Here is a 19,177-nt window from a genome sequence, read left to right as displayed (position 1 = left end):
TGCTCTCTCTTTCCCTCCCCCTCTCTCTCTCTGTCCCTCCTCTCTCTCTCTCTCTCCCCCCTCTCTCTCTCTTCCCCCCCCTCTCTCTCTCTTCCCCCCGCCCCCCACCTCTGTCCCCCTTCCCCTCTCTCTCTCCCCCTTTCCATCTCTCTCTCTCCCCCTTTCCATCTCTCTCTCTCCCCCTTTCATCTCTCTCTCTCCCCCTTTCCATCTCTCTTTCTCCCCCTTTCCATCTCTCTCTCTCCCCCTTTCTCTCTCTCTCTCTCTCTCTCCCCCTTTCTCTCTCTCTCTCTCTCCCCCCTCTCTTTCTCTTCCCCCCTCTCTCTCTCTCTTTCCCCCCCCCCCACCTCTGTCCCCCTTTCCCTCTCTCTCTCCCCCTTCCATCTCTCTCTCTCCCCCTTTCCATCTCTCTCTCTCCCCCTTTCCCTCTCTCTCTCCCTTTCTCTCTCTCTCTCTGTCCTCCCCCCCCCCCCCCTCCCTTTGTCTCCAACCCCCCGTCCCCCATTCTTTCTTCAATCTGTAAGCATCTGTTCCATTCATTTTTTTTAACTGTTTCAAGAAGGTTTGCTTACTGGGACTATTGTGTATATTCAGAACAGCATAATAAAGTCTACTTTGGATACACTTAAGTTCTATTGGGGTTCGTTATTTTGTCCTTTGTGTTTCATTGTGTAATTTGGTCAATAAAGTTTTCTGTTTAAAACCTGGTAGTCAACCTCGCTAATTTAATCTGGGTAATTTTCACTGTTCAATTACAGAAATAAATTGCAAAGTTATGGTCTGGCTGCCTGCTTATGAATGTTTTGAGTGGTCTGGCCTAGTCTATAACAGTGAGTGCACGTGAGAGTGTGTTTTTGCATGTGTGTAAGCTTGGTAAAGTATGTGTGTGAGTATGATGGGGCATAGGCCTGTGAGAAGGTGAGTATGGAAGGTGTATGTGTGTGCATATGAAAGAGACCTTGTGTATGAGAGAAGGCCTGTGTGAGTGTGAGAGTATATAAAAGTTGTGTATATGTGTGTGTATAGTGCAATGGGGTCACCTGTAGTGTGACATGAATCCAAGATACCAGTTGAGGCAATTCTCTTGGGTACCGAACTTGGCTATTAACCTCTGCTTGGCCACTTTGCGTTGTTGCCTGTCCCGAAGTCTGCCATGGAGAATGGTCACCTGAATGTCCAAGGCTGAATGTCCCTGACCGCTGAAGTGTTGCCCAACTGGGAGGGAACACCCCTCCCTGGTGATTGTTGTGCAGTGTCCATTCATCCGTTGTCGTAGCGTCTGTTTGGTCTTGCTGATGTACAGGTGACCTCATTGCACTGTGTACACTTGCATACACACAAGCACACTTTTACATGCACTCACATTCATGCAGGCCCTCTCTCGTATGCAAGCGGTCTCTCATACGCACACATACACCTCCCATACCCATCCTGTCACATGCTTATGCTCCATCACACACACACACTTTATCAAGCTTACACACATGCAAACACATGTTCTGTCACGTGCACTCACACTCACTCTGTCTCTCCCCTGCATGCGCGCACTCACAAGTTTATGGGGTGAATTTGTATTTGCAGAATTATATTTGCAGATACATTCTATTTTGCGCAAAAATGCAGAATCTGCAAGCAGTCAACGCAGGCAGTGAATCCATATAATATTTGTAAATTCCATTTTGGAAACAGAAAGAGTCAGACTCAAGATTGGTCTGACTTTCACCTTTCAGGCATTTTCTGAGCTGTCACCTTTTGTTATAAAACCTTAAATTATCTTGAGAAGTGACTCAAAAGAAGTTCTGGGATTTGCATGTTAAAGAACCAAAATCAGCAAATCCATTCTAAAAAATGAAAGACTTAGCAATCTAGGTTTGTTCAATGTATCATTGTATCACTGTAACCTTTTGCTATAAATTCTGTGTCTTATGGTCCTGCTTCACAACCACCTGATGAAGAAGCAATGTTTCAAAAGCTAGTGCTTGCAAATAAAACTGTTCAACTATAATCTGGTATTGTGATTTTTAACTGTCCACCCCAGTTCAACACCAGGTCCTCCAAATCATGGCTACAATTGACACTTAAACACAGCATTGCTGAAAAAAGACACTTTTGTTTGTTAAAGTTCTTTTTGCAGGACGAAAATATTTGACCAGTTGTATTTTTCGGCAATATCCAAATAATTTATATGTCAATACATTCATTCCACTTCAATATATTGTAAATGATCTTATGCAAGGCGCATGGTGAATGAGGTATATTGCTTTATAACATGATACTCGCACTGATCCCATTAAATTGTTTTGAAATTTAAAGGAACAGAAATGTTAAGAATTGGTATTATCAGGGATCAAAATGCAGAATATGGAAAATACTGGAAATACTGAAAAAACAAAATGCTGGAAAATACTCGGCATCATTGTAGAAAGAAAAGGAGTCAGCATTGCAGGTCTGTAACCTTGCATCAGAAATAAGAAGTTAAAGGTATAATAGGTTCTGAGTATGAAATGTGTGGGGCACAAATGAGTGACACAATGGTAGTGCCCCTGGTTCAAGTCCCATTTACTCCAGGGGTGTGTCATAACATCTCTGATGTTATGGTTGATTAGAAAATATTTAAAGGAAGGTTCTTGACAAGTTGAAATTGAGGAGAGTGATTGGATGTCAGAAAAGCTAGCCCTCCAGGACAAAGGGGAGTGGAGATGTGGCAAGAAGTGAAAGATGTGCATAGAGCAGGTGCTGCTGGCTGAGGGAATCAAAATTGAAACAAGGAAAGAAAAGGGAGCAAAATATGGACAGATTTTACTGAAACTATTGAACTCAATATTAAATTCAGAGTTGTAAAGTATCTAAGTGAAAGATGAGATGCTGTTCCTGAAGCTCATGTTAAGCCTCACTGGAACAGTGCAGTCAGCTGAGGATAGAAATATCAGTATGAGAGCAAGGCAGAGAATTAAACCGACATAAGAATGGAAACCTGGTGTCATGCTTTCGGACAGAGTGGAGGTGTTCTGCAAAGTGGCCACCCAACCTGCATATGGTCTTTGCACTGTGGAGGCAGCCTGGTGAGCAACGAATAGTGTTAAATAAATCAAAAAAAAGTACAGCTAAGTTGCTGCTCCACCTGGAAAGAGGGTTTAGAATCTTGGACATTGAGGAAAGTGGAGCTGAAAGGATAGGTGTTGCCTCTCCTGCATTTGCATGGAATGATGTAATGGGAAAGGGATTGGGGTGGACCAGGCTACCACGGAGAGAATGGTGCTATTAGGGGCACAAATAAATAGCAGTTGGTGAGGCCTTTTGAGCACTTGAATGAATCCGTGCAATGATGCAGAACTGATCTGGAACAAATTCCAGAGTTCAGAGCCTGGGAGTACTAAGGGGTTAGGATCTTATATTCCAGGGTACTGGCAAAAGAGGCTGTCAGAATTTGGGAACAGATCAAAGGATTTTGGATCGTTGAATGAATGATTCTGGGACTTTAGGACGTTAGAGGCAGAAGAGTTTTTGGACCATGGAATAACATGGAAACAATTACTTTGTGGTTACTGCATTAATTGATCGCAGCATTATATTTAAAAGGATGTATTGGGAACAATGATGATAACTAGATGAGGATGTTGGCACGCTTCCAGTGTTCATGTATTGCATTGCACAGAATCAGGATGAATGCCAGGTACACAGTGTTGTGCACAAATCCTTTCATATTCATGTTGACAATTTGCTGCTACTTGCCACAAGTGCAAATGGCGACCACCAAACAAGTTTTCTCTTTCCGTTAGAGACAACTTTTTTTATGTTGTTGTAGAACAATTAAAATGAATGTTTGCAATCTTTGTTTTCCTCCACCTGCTGAAGTGAAATGTTTTACTCATAGTCGTTAACATGACATTGCTCATTAAGGACAGTTTTGCTATCTCCTGTAATTGTCTTATTGACTCTTTCTAAATTTTTTATTGTCTCTTTTAAAATCTTTTACTCTCATGGTCACTATTTAGTTCTTCTTTATCACTCTGCCTTGCTTTTCTATTATTGTCCCTTTCTCTGGTACTTTTGGGCTTTCCTGTCCATTTGTATTTCCCTTCCTTGTCTTTTTTTTCTTGGGTAGGTCTCCTAATGGTTTTTTTTTGTCAATTGACATTTGCCATTTCCAGCACGCTAACTGTATTTATAACTGTCCATTACCTTTTAATTAATGGATATTATAAAACTCCAAAAAGAGGCTGCTGGTAAAATGAGGAAAAAGATATCAGGACTACAAAAAAGAAAATGCACAGCTCACCCCAGAGCTTGATGAGGACAGATAGGAGATTAGGCTAAAGCACTGCTTTTTGCCCTGGTACCTAAATCATCAAATGCTTTGTATTTGTGGCAGAAATATCTCATTATTTAATCTTTTTATAGAATTAATGTGAAGGCACATTTCAGTTTTATTTCTGACAACCGTTTCTGATCAATCTAAGTAGATAGTTGACATTAGACTGAGAGTATAGAGTCTTTCGTGAGCTTTATCAAGGCCTGTAGGACAGCACCTGTGCAGAATTGGCTTTGAAGGGATGCATTGTTCTCAGTAGGGGCGCACTTGTGGCACAGTGGTTGTGTCCCTACCACTACACCGAGATACTCCGATTCAAGTGCCACCTGCTCCAAAGGTAGTGTATATTTACATCTCTGAACAGGCTGATTAGAAAAACAGTGAAAGGTACTCTGTTCCCAAGAATGTTGGGAATCTTTAATGTTGGGAAAAGCAAGTAACTGCATTTAAAGCATTGAATAGTAAAATTCCAAGGTCACAACAAGTAAATTGCCAGCGCACCATTGAACTGCTGTTTCACTAAGCTGGAACCTTATTGTGCTCAAGTTGAGAGAGTCTAATAAAATGGGTTTTGCATGAAAGTCAGAGATTTTACTTGTAAATGCATTGATGCTGGAAGTTGGTTTGCATTAGTATGAAAGTGATTTAACTGCAACTTAATTCACATACTAAAAGGTTCTGTTTTTAAACTTCAGCACAGTAGTTGGCCTAAGAAGAGTTAGGGATAAATAGGTCTAAAATTATTACTCTCTCTTGGCAATTTATGAATGTTACATGGTCATAATTTTAATCCACAATTATGATTTCAATTGTTGCTACCATAGTCTGAGATGGGCAAAATTGAGTGTTCCTCTGACTTATTTGTTCATGAAATAGGAGCATCATTGGCAAGGTCAGCGTTTAGTCCCCATAAATCTTTACCCTTGAAAAGGTGGTGGCAAGCTGCACCCCAAAATGCTGAAGGCTGTTATGTAGAACACCAACTATGCTGTTGAGTTAGAGTTTTGATTCGGCAATGATAAAGGAATGATGTATTTTCAAATTCAAATGCTTGGAGGTGGCATTCTTCAATAATTTATACTGCAGTCTAAATTATTGTATGTTTTCTTTGCAACTCCTATTAGGTTACGCATTGTTGTTAGTCCAAAACAGAGATGTTGAGCTGTAATCTTTCCGCAGCACTGGAAATCACTTTGTTCCAATTCTTATCTACTTAGAGTATAAAATAGGCTATAAATGTCTGATAGTGAGTTAGATTAGATTCCCTCCAGTATGGAAACAGGCCCAACAAGTCCACACCGACCCTCCGAAGAGTAACCCACCCAGACCCATTCCTCTACCTATATTTACCCCTGACTAATGCTCCTAACACTATTGGCAATTTAGCATGGTCAATTCACCCAACCTGCACATGTTTAGACTGTCAGAGGAAACCGGAGCACCCAGAGGAAACCCACACAGACACGGGGAGAATGTGCAAATTCCACACAGACAGTCACTCGAGGTTGGAATCGAACCCGGGTCCTTGGCGCTGTGAGGCAGTAATGCTAACTACTGAGCCACCGTGCCGCCTGATCTTATCATTTTCTCACTTACCTGGTGAGGCAGGGAGGCGAGCACTGAGAGGCTCTTGCTTCTGGTCAGAGGTGGCCTGGCGTGACCCGCTCCAGGGACAGTGGCAGGTGGGGGGTTTGACTGGGGCGGTACACCTGTCACACCGTAACACAGGTGTCCTAAGGCGAACTCAGAGAGGAAATAAACTTCCCGTGGATCAGAAGGGCAAAAGCTCACTTGATCTTGATTTTCAGTACGAGTACAGACCGTGGAAGTGGGGCCTCGTGATCCTTCTCACCTTTAGGGTTTTAAGCAGAAGATGTCAGCAAAGTTACCACAGGGATGACTGGCTTGTGGTGGCCAGGTGTTCATAACGACATTGCTTTTTGATCCTTCGATGTCAGCTCTTCCTATCACTGTGGAAATGCTTGTTTTATTGCAGCGTGATGAGTCATTTAAACAGATCTACCTAATCAGTAAGTATAATTAGATTGCTTACAGCAGCAAGGATGTTAATGATCCAGAAGATGGGGTATTAACTTAATATGGATATTAACTTAATACTTAATAAAATAGCAAAGCTCGTGCTTTATCGTGAATTATAATCACAGTTTTACAGATTTGGATATAAATGGTTCTTTTGAAATGAACTGAATTTAAAATGTTTGGATCTTCCAGTTTGCAATGTGTTGTCCTTTTTAACTTCATTATGATTCTTTCCTTTCTTTAGGAGCATTAAATTGTTAGTTGTAAGATGTAAGGAAGGTAATGTAAGACTTCAAAAGGACAAATTGATAAATGAGTGGCGATCTATTTTGATAGGAAGCTCAGGGAATGACAAAAAGAATCAATGGTACAACTCTAAAGGGGTTGGAGGTGGTGTGGGTGTATATATTTAGAAGTCATTTAAAGGTGGCATCACAGGTTGAGAGAGCTTGATAAAGCAAACCGTATCCAAGGCTTTATTAGTAAGAGAATACATGACAATAGCAAGGAAATTATTATTGAACTTTAAATAAGTGGCATTTAGGCCTCAGCTGGAGTATCGTCTAGTTTTGGGTGCCGCACTGAAGGATGTGAAGGCATGGGAGAGGATGAAGAAGAGCTTTATGAAATTGGTTTCAAGGATGAAGAATTTCAGTTACAGGGCTGATTTAGAGAATATTTTGCGATCTTCCTAGAAGAGAAGACACAGAAGAGTTCTCACTCATGAAAGGGTCAAGAATAAGAGGGCACAGATTTAAAGTAAATAATTAAAAGTTAAAAATTATATAAAGAAAATTTTCTTCATGCAGCAAATAATAATGGTCTGAAATGCACTTTCTGAGATAGTAGTGGAGGCTGGTAGCTAGAGAAGGATTTGTTAAAGGTGTACAAGAAAATTTTGAGTCGGTATGTGGATGTACCTACTAGAGAAGATGCAAGATTTGACCTACTCTTGGGAAATAAAGCAGGGCAAATGACTGAGGTGTCAGTGGGGAAACACTTTGGGGCCAGCAACCATAATTCTATTAGTTTTAAAATAATGATGGAAAAGGATAGACCAGATCTAAAAGGTGAACTTCTAAATTGGAGTTAGGTTAATTTCGACAATATTAGGTAAGAACTTTCAAAAGCTAATTGGGTGCAGATGTTCACAGGTAAAGGGACGGCTGGAAAATGGGAAGCCTTCAGAAGTGAGATAACGAGAGTCCAAAGACGGTATATTGCTGTTAGGGTGAAAGACTGGTAGGTGTAGGGAACACTGGATGACTAGAGAAATTGAGGGTGTGCTTAAGAAAAAAAAAGAAGCATATGTCAGGTATAGACAGGATAGATCAAGTAGGAGTATACTTAAGAGGGAAATCAGGAGGACAAAAAGGGACATGAGATAGCTTTGGTAAATAGGGTTAAGAAGAATCCAAAGAGTTTTTACAAATACACTTAAGGACAAAAGGGTAACAAGGGAGCAAATAGGGCCCCTCAAAGATCAGCAAGGCAGCCTTTGTGTGGACCTGGATGGGGGAGATAGTAAACAAGTATTTTGCATCAGTGTGTACTGTGGAGAAGGATATGGAAGATATAGAATGTGGGGAAATAGGTGGTGTCATCTTAATAAATGTCCATATTAAAGAGGAGAAAGTGTTGAATATCTTGAAATACGTCAAAGTGGATAAATCCCCAGGACCTGATCAGGTGTACCCTAGAACTCTTGAGAAGCTAGGGAAGAGATTGCTGGGCCCTTTTGCTGAGATACTTGTATCATTGATAGTCACAGGTGAGGTGCCAGAAGACTGGAGGTTGGCTCACGCAGTGCCATTATTTAAGAAAGGTGGTAAGGACATGCCAGGGAACTATAGACTGGTGAGCCTGGCATCGATGGTGGGCAAGTTGTTAAAGGGAATCCTGAGGGTCAACGATGTACACGTGTTTGGAAAGGCATGGACTGATTAGGGATAGTCAACATGGCTTTGTGCATGGGAAATCATGTCTCTAAAACTTAATTGAGTTTTTTGAAAAAGTAGAGGATCGAGGACAGAGCGGTGGATGTGATCGATATGGACTTCAGTAAGGTGTTTGACAAGGTTCCCCAAGGGAGACTGGTCAGCAAGTTTAGATTTAGTGGAATACAGGGAGAACTAGCCATTTAGATGCAGAACTGGCTTGAAGGAGAAGACGTAGGGTGGTGGTCGAGGGTTGTTTTTCAGACTGGAGGCCTGTGACCAGTGGAGTATCACAAGAATCGGTACTGGATCCACTACTTTTTGTCATTTATATAAATGATTTGGATTTGAACATAGAAGGTATAGTTAGTAAGGTTGCAGATGACACCAAAATTGGAAATGTAGTGGACAGCAAAGACAGTTACCTCAGATTACAACGGGATCTTGATCAGAGGGCCAATGGGCTGAGTAGTTGCAGATGGAATTTAATTTAGATAAATGCGAGGTGCTGCATTTTGGGAAAGCAAATCTTAGCAAGACTTATACACTTAATGGTAAGGTCCTGAAGTGCAGGTTCATAGCTTCTTGAAAGTGGAGTCGCAGGTAGATAGGATAGTGAAGAAGGTGTTTGGTGTGCTTTCCTTTATTGGTCAGACCATTGAATATAGGAACTGGGAGGTCATGTTGCGGCAGTACAGGAAGTTGGTTCGGCCATTTTTGGAATATTGTATGCTTTTCTGGTCTCCTTCTTATCGGAAACTTGAAAGGGTTCAGAAAAGATTTACAAGGATGTTGTCAGGGTTGGAGGATTTGAGCTATAGGGAGAGGCTGAACAGGCTGGGGCGGTTTTTCCTGGAGCGTCGGAGGCTGAGGGGTGACCTTATACAGGTTTACAAGATTTATGAGGGGCATGGATAGGATAAATAGACAAAGTCTTTTCCCTTGGGTGGTGGGAGTCCAAGACTAAAGGGCATAGGTTTAGGGTGAGTGGGGAAAGATATAGAAGAGACCTGAGTGGTAACTTTTCCACACAGGCTGGTAAATATATGGAATGAGCTGCCAGAGGAAATGGTGGAGGCTGGTACAATTGCAACATTTAAGAGGTATTTGGATGGGTGTATGAATAGGAAGGGTTTGGACGGATATGGGCCAGGTGTTGGCAGGTGGGACTAGATTGGGTTGGGATATCTGGTCGGCATGGACGGGTTGGACTGAAGGGTCTGTTTCCACGCTGTACATCTTTATTGACTCAGCGTCTAAGTGATTGTTTATTTTCAAACAATCTTTAATATTAAAGGGAAAAAGCAGAAGAATAATTTGAGATGAGATGTTCATTTGGAAAGCTGTCACTCATGTTAGACTGAATGGCCTTGCCCTGTGCTGTAACAATTCTGTGAAATTAAGTATAAGTTTATCTATATTTTAAATAGAAGGTCTAGAGACCCTTAACTACTGGAGATTTATTTTTCCAGATCTAATTTCTCTGCTGATGAACAATTGCTATGAATAATTAATATATTAAAGATTGGGGAATGCCAGTGTTGGACTGGGATGTACAAAGCTAAAAATCAAAATATATTAACGTGTATGTGGCTTGTGAACAACTAAAGAACTAACCCATAATTTTTTGGGAATCCACATAATGAAAGTTTAATGGTATCTCATTGCTTGCATCCACCCCTATGTTTATCTTTTCACTGCTGAAACATTAATCCATATCTTAATTACCTTGTTTATCAAATGGCTAGTCTTCTCCTTCTAAGAGTGCAAAATTACTCAACCGCAGTTGCATCTTCATTTATGTTAAGTCTCAGACTTCCATCACCTTGTTCTTGTTGAGCACAGGATCCCTATCTTCCCATTTGCTTGCCCAATCCCCCTGTGTGTCTTCTGGCATTCTCTCTGTTCAATCACTGTTTTAACCCTCCATCTAGCTTTCACTCTTTATGCTTTGAAATCTCCCTTTTTGATTGTGTATTCAGACCCATTGCTGAGCTCCCTGTCTGGTCCCCACACCTATCTATTCATTCCTGCTGTGTTCACTTTTCTGCCTATGCTTTTTAAGCACTTGGAAATATTTTCTTTTCAATTTGAGGGAAATTCTAACCAAATATGAGTTACATAATTATGCTTAGTTTTGAATACATTAAGTTAAAGGTTAGTTCATTCAAAACACATTACATCTCTCATTATTGGGCTAATTTATATTACACTACTTTTATTAATGTGTTGTTCTTTCATGTTAAAGCACTATTTATTTTGGAATTCCAATTTCTATTTAAAAAATTAGTTTGCTCTAAAGCTTCACATTGACTGAGATCTGGAGCCTCATTGCATTACTTTGGGTGTTCCCAGTCCAAGAGAAAGTAGAGAACAAGGGAGCAAAATGTTGAATTTCAGAATTAAAACCACTGGACCACAGAAGAAGGATGCTGTTTTGACTTCTTGCTGGTGCCATTAACTTCAGCACAACTCCATTCGGTCATCTGTTGCCAAGAATATAGATCAGTGTAGATTCATATCATGTCTTTTACTGTTGCTAGCCTGGGGATGTTTCACATTATCCTTTCATTGTAGGGCCTATGTTTGAGGCTAATTAGAGCTTCATGATCCACTTGCTAGATAGAATACTATTAAATAACATAAGCAATGCAGCAAAGTGTGACATTAGAAGTCATTTACTTACAATCACTAGGTTCAATCCACAAGAATATTCTCTTGTTTTTCCATTTAAAAATCAAGTCACCAGCAGCACTGGCCATTCACAATTGTGCCAAAGCGCTCTTTGTCCACTTTCCTCTCTTTGACCTGGTTTATTTTCAGTAGAATGTGATGGGTCTAAAACTGGAATTATCTTGCATTATGAGAAGTACAGTCAATCAAGGTACCAGCCACTCTAACACTGAATTTCAAAGGTTTGCTTCCCTTGAGCTTTTTTCATTCAGGCAAGGCTGAGGTACATAAGACAGATGGTGAAATGAGAATGGAACTAGTGTCTAAGCTCCATAGAATGGAGAGCAGGACTTGGGGAGAGCTACTTGAAATTATTTATAAATGCAAGGTCTGAGCTTTCCTTGTGAATCTATTATGGATGTCTGTTATATGATTCCTATTTTAATTTAGTTGAAACCCATGTGAATCAGCAAGAATGAAAGGAAGAAAGACTTAGCAGAGCATCTTGGGAAGATTTGTAGTATCTTGCAGCTATTTAGCTAATTCTGTTGAAGTATGGTCATGTCATTTTCTAGGCAAATACAACTACCTATTTATTCACAACATAATCCTACAAACAGCAATGGAATGAATGAACAAGTAATTTGCTTTGGTAATGGTACTTGATGGGAGCATATTACCCTTTTTAAAAAAGGTACTAAGTTTTGTTTTACATTCCCTTTGAGAAGATAGCAGTCTTCATAAAATTCCTTGCTGAAATGACAGTGGAGTATACTTCAGTATTGTGCTAACTGCAAGAGGGGATGTTGAAAATAAATCCGATATCACTTGTGCTTAATTCACGCAAGACACCATTACAAGATTGAAATTCTTAAGGCTTTTAATTGTATAACAAAATTTGTTTCATAACTTCCTTCATCTTTGTCTTCATCTTTCACTTGAGACGAAAGATGACTTTTTATCATTTAAATCTTGGATGACTTATTATAAATTTAAACCTTTATTTTCATGAATGAGAATTTGGGGACTAGTAAATATCGTGTTATTATACACATTTACATAATGTAGTTTTCTATTCGCTAGTATTGTGTTCTAATAAAAGAATAGATTTAAAATCTGTATAGATGTTAGCTTTCAAATTATCCACTCATAAATCTCCTATAATTCTGTTGGTGAGTTTTACAGAAGCTCATGTTTTGTCATATCTTTTGAATGTCAATTCATGTATGAAGAAAACCAATGAAAAATTCATCTTGAGTGAGGAATATAAGTTTTTATTTTAAATGTCATGATGTGTTACAAGATATGTTACAAATCATCTTTTGTCATCTTAATTAAAAAGTAGTTAAGTAACAGTGTTGTTTGACATTTGCCAACTACATGCAACAGTGGGGGAAGAAAACTTTAGTGCCTTTTTAAAGAGTAATATGCACCGTTCAAGTACCTTCACCAGAACAAATTACTTGCTCATTCATTCCATTGCTCGATCATAATCTGTTTCTTGACAATTTTGGAAATAATTAAGGAAGGATAACACTAATGATTTACTTAACTGTGCCTCATGATTCTCAGCAATGATATGCTTTATAATATTGTATGATTCAGAAATAGTACATGATTATAAAGAGTGGGTTATATGCACAAAAGAAGCACTTTCAGCAATTACTATAGTACAAATTCCAGCAGTATTTGTACTATACAGATGGAAATATATATAATTTTGCAAATGTAGTTTCATTGCTTATCCTTGAGTTTGATGCATAAGCCAAGAATTAGTTATAGCATTTTTTTTATATTTGGATTTTATCCCAGCACAATACATGTAAATGTTAGGAAAGTAAGTTGCGGAGAAAAGTTTGATTGTTTTGTGTGGTTGCTAGTGAGTCTGCAATTTAGTCTGTTAAAAGGCTGGTCACATAATATAACTAGGGGAGAAAGTGAGGTCTGCAGATGCTGGAGATCAGAGCTGGAAATGTGTTGCTGGAAAAGCGCAGCAGGTCAGGCAGCATCCAGGGAACAGGAGAATCGACGTTTCGGGCATAAGCCCTTCTTCAGGAATGGGGAAAGTTTGTCCAGCTGGCTAAGATAAAAGGTAGGGAGGAGGGACTTGGGAGAGGGGCGTCGGAAATGTGATAGGTGGAAAGAGGTCAAGGTGAGGGTGATAGGTCAGACTGGGGTGGGGGGCGGAGAGGTCGGGAAGAAGATCTCAGGTTAGGAAGGCGGTGCTGAATTTGATGGATTTGACTGAGACAGGGTGGGGGGAGGGGAAATGAGGAAACTGGTGAAATCCGAGTTCATCCCTTGTGGTTGGAGGGTTCCTAGCCGGAAGATGAGGCGTTCTTCCTCCAACCGTCGTTGTGTTGTGGTCTGACGATGGAGGAGTCCAAAGACCTGCATATCCTTGGTGGAGTGGGAGGGGGAATTGAAATGTTGAGCTACAGGGTGGTTGGGTTGGTTGGTCCGGGTGTCCCAGAGGTGTTCTCTGAAACGCTCCGCAAGTAGCCGGCCTGTCTCCCCAATATAGAGGAGGCCACATCGGGTGCAGAGGATGCAATAGATGATATGTGTGGAGGTGCAGGTGAATCTGTGGCGGATATGGAAGTTTCCTTTGGGGCCTTGGAGGGAGGTGAGGGGGGAGGTGTGGGCGCAAGTCTTGCACCTCCTGCGGTTGCAGGGGAAGGTGCCGGGAGTGGAGGTTGGGTTGGTGGGGGGTGTGGATCTGACGAGGGAGTCACGGAGGGAGTGGTCTTTACGGAATGCTGATAGGGGAGGGGAGGGAAATATATCCTTGGTGGTGGGGTCCGTTTGGAGGTAGCGGAAATGACGGCGGATGATGCTCTGTACATGGAGATTGGTGGGGTGGTAGGTGAGGACCAGTGGGGTTCTGTCCTGGTGGCGGTTGGAGGGGCGGGGTTCAAGGGCAGAGGAGCGGGAAGTGGAAGAGATGCGGTGGAGGGCATCGTCGACCACGTCGGGGGGGAAATTGCGGTCCTTGAAGAAGGAGGCCATCTGGGTTGTGCGTTTTTGGAACTGGTCCTCCTGGGAGCAGATGCGGCGGAGTCGAAGGAATTGGGAGAATGGGATGGCGTTTTTACAGGGGGCAGGATGGGAGGAGGTGTAGTCCAGGTAGCTGTGGGAGTCGGTCGGTTTGTAGTAGATGTCCGTGTTGATTCGGTCGCCTGAGATGGAAATAGAAAGGTCGAGGAAGGGGAGGGAGGAATCTGAGACTGTCCAGGTGAATTTGAGGTCGGGGTGGAAGGTGTTGGTGAAGTGGATGAACTGTTCAACTTCCTCGTGGGAGCACGAGGCGGCGCCGATACAGTCATCGATGTAGCGGAGGAAAAGGTGGGGGGTGGGGCCAGTGTAGTTGCAGAAGATGGATTGTTCCACATATCCTACGAAGAGGCAGGCATAGCTGGGGCCCATGCGGGTGCCCATGGCTACTCCTTTCGTTTGGAGGAAGTGGGAGGATTGGAAGGAGAAGTTGTTCAGGGTGAGGACCAGTTCAGTCAGTCGAAGGAGGGTGTCAGTGGAAGGGTACTGGTCGGTACGGCGGGAAAGAAAGAAGCGGAGGGCTTTGAGTCCTTCGTGATGGGGGATGGAGGTGTACAGGGACTGGATGTCCATGGTGAAAATAAGGCGTTGGGGACCGGGGAAGCGAAAATCATGGAGCAGGTGGAGGGCATGGGTGGTGTCCCGAACGTAGGTGGGGAGTTCTTGGACTAAGGGGGACAGGACCGTGTCGAGGTATGCAGAGATGAGTTCGGTGGGGCAGGAGCAGGCGGAGACAATGGGTCGGCCGGTCGAGGTATGCAGAGATGAGTTCGGTGTCGAGGTATGCAGAGATGAGTTCGGCCGACCCATTGTCTCCGCCTGCCCCTGCCCCACCGAACTCATCTCTGCATACCTCGACACGGTCCTGTCCCCCTTAGTCCAAGAACTCCCCACCTACGTTCGGGACACCACCCATGCCCTCCACCTGCTCCATGATTTTCGCTTCCCCGGTCCCCAACGCCTTATTTTCACCATGGACATCCCGTCCCTGTACACCTCCATCCCCCATCACGAAGGACTCAAAGCCCTCCGCTTCTTTCTTTCCCGCCGTACCGACCAGTACCCTTCCACTGACACCCTCCTTCGACTGACTGAACTGGTCCTCACCCTGAACAACTTCTCCTTCCAATCCTCCCACTTCCTCCAAACGAAAGGAGTAGCCATGGGCACCCGCATGGGCCCCAGCTATGCCTGCCTCTTCGTAGGATATGTGGAACAATCCATCTTCCGCAACTACACTGGTTCCACCCCCCATCTTTTCCTCCGCTACATCGATGACTGTATCGGCGCCGCCTCGTGCTCCCACGAGGAAGTTGAACAGTTCATCCACTTCACCAACACCTTCCACCCCGACCTCAAATTCACCTGGACAGTCTCAGATTCCTCCCTTCCCTTCCTCGACCTTTCTATTTCCATCTCAGGCGACCGAATCAACACGGACATCTACTACAAACCGACCGACTCCCACAGCTACCTGGACTACACCTCCTCCCATCCTGCCCCCTGTAAAAACGCCATCCCATTCTCCCAATTCCTTCGACTCCACCGCATCTGCTCCCAGGAGGACCAGTTCCAAAAACGCACAACCCAGATGGCCTCCTTCTTCAAGGACCGCAATTTCACCCCCGACATGGTCGACGATGCCCTCCACCGCATCTCTTCCACTTCCCGCTCCTCCGCCCTTGAACCCCGCCCCTCCAACCGCCACCAGGACAGAACCCCACTGGTCCTCACCTACCACCCCACCAATCTCCATGTACAGCACATCATCCGCCGTCATTTCCGCTACCTCCAAACGGACCCCACCACCAAGGATATATTTCCCTCCCCTCCCCTATAGCATTCCGTAAAGACCACTCCCTCCGTGACTCCCTCGTCAGATTCACACCCCCCACCAACCCAACCTCCACTCCCGGCACCTTCCCCTGCAACCGCAGGAGGTGCAAGACTTGCGCCCACACCTCCCCCCTCACCTCCCTCCAAGGCCCCAAAGGAAACTTCCATATCCGCCACAGATTCACCTGCACCTCCACACATATCATCTATTGCATCCTCTGCACCCGATGTGGCCTCCTCTATATTGGGGAGACAGGCCGGCTACTTGCGGAGCGTTTCAGAGAACACCTCTGGGACACCCGGACCAACCAACCCAACCACCCTGTAGCTCAACATTTCAATTCCCCCTCCCACTCCACCAAGGATATGCAGGTCTTTGGACTCCTCCATCGTCAGACCACAACAAAACGACGGTTGGAGGAAGAACGCCTCATCTTCCGGCTAGGAACCCTCCAACCACAAGGGATGAACTCGGATTTCACCAGTTTCCTCATTTCCCCTCCCCCCACCCTGTCTCAGTCAAATCCATCAAATTCAGCACCGCCTTCCTAACCTGAGATCTTCTTCCCGACCTCTCCGCCCCCACCCCAGTCTGACCTATCACCCTCACCTTGACCTCTTTCCACCTATCACATTTCCGACGCCCCTCTCCCAAGTCCCTCCTCCCTACCTTTTATCTTAGCCTGCTGGACAAACTTTCCCCATTCCTGAAGAAGGGCTTATGCCCGAAACGTCGATTCTCCTGTTCCCTGGATGCTGCCTGACCTGCTGCGCTTTTCCAGCAACACATTTCCAGCACATAATATAACTAGTCTGTCTCCAGTCTAATTCTACTCCCTGAGAGGGGCTTGTCGTCTTTTCTGTTCCTGCATGCCAACCCAAGATTTCAAAAAGTTATAAAGTTGAGCATACACCAGTTTGGCATTGAATGATTGACTTATTTCCAATCCCAACTTCATTCCACCTGAAGCTTGTCATCTGTCTAATCTTTGGTAACACTTCTACACCAGGTACATTGGAAATGTTTCTTCAGTGAGACCATATTACCTCCACATTTGGGAATCCAAAGTATTATCTGTGCCTAATGATAGTGTTCCATTCAGATTTTCCTCCATGTGATGCAAAAGTTGATAGATGCCATGTCACCACCTTATCCTACACTTGTGTAGTGGTTACCTTCAAGCTATAAATGATTGATTCTTTTTACTGGAGAGAGATGCCTGTGGTATTTTGTGGACTATGGTTCCTCACCTGACTTTCCTCATCCTTGCGATTTCCTTCTTTGGTTTTCGCACATGACATGATTAAAGTATTACAAGGAGACCTTTGGTTGACTGTGGGCAGGATTTTAATTTAAATTGGTTTTCACTGGAGGATCCCTCTGTACCTCTTCCAGTTTATCATTATAGGCTTTGCATTTTCAGCAAATTGCACTCTACAGTTAACATACAGTGGCGTTCTCTTTAAGTTTCTCTGTCCTGCTTCATGTGCCAAGAGTGCAGTTCCATACCATCATGAATACAAGAGGTAAACTGACTCAATTGATTACAACTCTCAGAAATTAGGTTGGGAACTTGAAGTACAAGTCATGAACCTGTTCCCTCTGCACTGGAGATGTGCATAGTGCTTATGTATATCTATCCTCTGAATTCTTGTTGTTCATATATTCTGTTGAGAAAGGGCACCTCTCAAAGAAGTTTGCATGATAAATTTAATGTTAAGCTTGAGCTAAAGAAACAGGTTTTCGATATGTTGATCATTATAGACATCCTAACATACTGAGTTTTGTATTAAAATCTTTACAGCAAAGTACAGGCTGATCTGATTGGTTCTCTGTTCAGAATTGAAAAGAATCCACATTGTAGTATCCTGAAACATTGATTTTGTTTGCCGTACCATGGGGCATTCAGCTCTCTTTGAGCATTAGAGTCTGTTGCTAGGATCTGAGAGGATAACAAAAAGGACTTTGTAGGCTTGAGACAGAATCACAGATTATGAAACATATTGGGAGCACTTTTGAAAAACAATTGCCTCCCACAGTCATCTCCAGAAAAAAAACATTTTGTTCGTTATAAATATAAGTTTTTACAATTTAAAAATTTGAGCATCGAAAATATCCTTTATTTACTGCATATGACTAATTGATTATCATGAGGGGAGGACTGACTGACTGGAACATTACTTTTTCTTAATAAATTCTTTGGATTTATTTTTACCGTGGATAAATAGAAGTTGATGAGCTGTGTTGGAATTGCTAAGTGTGAATGGTCTGTCTGTACAGTGCATTTAAGCTGCATTGTTTGCTTTCAGTGTATATGGGAAAAGATAATTATATTCCTAAAATACAGGAGTAGTGACATTTCAAATGTACTGTATTGGCTTTGGGACATAAAAAATGATATGTAAGTGCCAAGCCCTCCTTTTCCTTTCGAAATTGCAATTTATTTTATATAAAGAAGTTCTGAACAAGATCACAAGTCTGTAGACTTTTTAGGAACTGTATGCACAAAATACAAATGATTCTTTATTAGTTAATTCTATTTGACTTCTGTTTTTAAGGTTTTTATGTTTCTTTTTTATGGGGTCAGATTCTATATTTTATGTTGATAGCACATTGCTTTATTTTCACTTCTCAACTCTACATGTCTGTCTGGCATTAAGATATAGATGAGTCAAAAATATTCTGCAACTAGACATTAGGAAAACTGACTCTATTGTTTTCAGCCATCAACATAAACACTCTTAACATTTATCCCAGCCCTTGTCTGCCCACTTGCTGAGTATGAATCAGATAATGACACTTGGGTATTCAGCTTGACTGAAGTCATGAGTTAGCACTTGTTTTATCCAAGGCCAATTATATCCACCTGTACAACATTGCCTACATCTAACGTCACCTCCTTAATGAACACCCTCACCCAAATTTCCCTCCAACTGCTGGTAAAACTCTTATTTTTTAAAAAAAACATCCCCTAGGCACTATTTGCCACAAGTCCAGACTCTTGTCCTCAGTCTTCTTTGAGCTCCCAACTAATTCAAGTAATTCCTTTCTTCCCTGCCCTATGTTAGCTTCAATGCATTGAATTGAACATTCTTCCACTAAACTTTTAATTAGTTGTCACACTTTGTTTCTGCAACCTCCACAACTCTTGCTCCCTCTTGCAGTCTTGAGTCCATCTCCTGCTAAACCTCACTGCATATTTCAGTTGTCCTAATATGTCTGACAAGGTTTCTATCTGTAATCTTTGGAAATCTCCTGCCATACTGCTGAATTATTTCGTCACACTTTGAATAAAAATGACTCAAACCATATCTTTTCAACTAG

The 19,177-nt window shown here is 42.5% G+C and overlaps 1 protein-coding gene across 9 annotated transcripts in view; it reads left to right on the top strand.

Moving 5' to 3' along the window:
- The window catches only part of pak5 (p21 protein (Cdc42/Rac)-activated kinase 5), a 212,078-nt gene that overhangs the window by 101,533 nt on the left and 91,368 nt on the right, over nt 1-19,177 (top strand). The gene's annotated exons all lie outside the window — the stretch shown is intronic.

Source organism: Chiloscyllium plagiosum, unplaced genomic scaffold, assembly GCF_037043375.1.
Source record: "Chiloscyllium plagiosum isolate Xiang-an unplaced genomic scaffold, Cpla_swu_hap1 HiC_scaffold_10, whole genome shotgun sequence".
Classification (NCBI taxonomy): domain Eukaryota; kingdom Metazoa; phylum Chordata; class Chondrichthyes; order Orectolobiformes; family Hemiscylliidae; genus Chiloscyllium; species Chiloscyllium plagiosum.
This window is presented reverse-complemented; position numbering and strand designations above follow the sequence as displayed.